The sequence below is a fragment of the Pristiophorus japonicus genome, chromosome 3 (genome assembly GCF_044704955.1).
Source record: "Pristiophorus japonicus isolate sPriJap1 chromosome 3, sPriJap1.hap1, whole genome shotgun sequence".
NCBI lineage: Eukaryota > Metazoa > Chordata > Chondrichthyes > Pristiophoridae > Pristiophorus > Pristiophorus japonicus.
The window spans coordinates 130,082,907-130,084,534 of record NC_091979.1 but is presented as its reverse complement, the minus strand read 5'-3'; positions in this window follow the sequence as shown (position 1 = coordinate 130,084,534).

The following is a 1,628-nucleotide window of genomic DNA, read 5'->3' as shown; positions in this document are numbered from 1 at the left end:
TTCTCTCTCACCTCTCTCTCGCATTCTGATTTCAGGGATGGCTGGGCTGTCATATGAGGAGAGACTGGATCAACTGGGCCTTTATTCACTGGAGTTTAGAAGGATGAGAGGGGATCTCATAGAAACATATAAGATTCTGACGGGACTGGACAGGTTAGATGCGGGAAGAATGTTCCCGATGTTGGGGAAGTCCAGAACCAAGGGACATAGAATAAGGGGTAGGCCATTTAGGACTGAGATGAGGAGAAACTTCTTCACTCAGAGAGTTGTTAACCTGTGGAATTCCCTGCCGCAGAGAGTTGTTGATGCCAGTTCACTGGATATATTCAAGAGGGAGTTAGATATGGCTCTTACAGTTAAGGGGATCAAGGGGTATGGAGAGAAAGCAGGAAAGGGGTACTGAAGGAATGATCAGCCATGATCTTATTGAATGGCGGTGCAGGCTCGAAAGGTCGAATGGCCTACTCCTGCACCTATTTTTCTATGTTTCTATGTTTCCTACCAAAATGTATCACTTCGCACATTTCTTAAATTTCTTAAATTTCATCTGCCACGTGTCCGCCCATTCCATCAGCCTGTCTATGTCTTCTTGAAGTCTATCACTATCCTCCTCACTGTTCACTATACTTCCAAGTTTTGTGTCATCTGCAAATTTTGAAATTGTGCCCTGTATACCCAGGTCCAAGTCATGAATATATAGCAAGAAAAGCAGTGGTCCTAGTACAGACCCCTGGGGAACACCACTATATACCTTCCTCCAGTCCAAAAAGCAACCGTTCACCACTACTCTCTGTTTCCTATCACTTAGCCAATTTCGTATCCATGCTACCACCGTCCCTTTTATTCCATGGGCGTCAACTTTGCTGGCACATTATTAAATGTCTTTTAAAAGTCCATTTACACCATATCAACTGCAATGCCCTCATCAGCCCTCTCTGTTACCTCATCAAAAAACTCAATCAAGTTCGTTAAACATGATTTGCCTTTAACAAATCCGTGTTGACTTTCCTTAATTAATCCATACTTGTCCAAGTATTTCCTTTTTGACTTCCCCTCTGAACTTTCAATATTCAACCTAGTTCTCACTTGTATTTTCTTCCTGACATTTTTTTCTGCTTCATCTTCCTCTCGTCATCCAGAGAGCTCTGGCTTTGGTTGCCCTATGTTTTCCCCTCATGCGAATGTACCTCGACTGTACCCAAGCCATCTCCTCTTTAAAGGCAGCCCATTGTTCGATATATATTGAATGATATAAAATGAATAGATCTGTTGGCAAAAGCAAGATCTATGTAAAAACCTTCAAAAAAGATGAGCAATTAGATTAAATACGTTGCATAAAAAAGACTGCAAGAAGCAGGCTATTATTGCAGAAAACAAGCGAAACTAACTTCAATCAGTAGCCATTGTATTGGTTATACAGAAATCACCATTATATTTTAATAAATTTGTAATTATAATGCTCCAAGCTATACTCACTAATAGAATGAAATTCATGTGCTTTTTGAGCACGTCTGCCTTTTTCATATCCATTTAAAGCTATACTTGTATATTTGAAGATCCCTGAAAGCCATATAATGATTTAAAACAGTATTTTTTAAACAATATGATGAAATAAATAAAATACATGA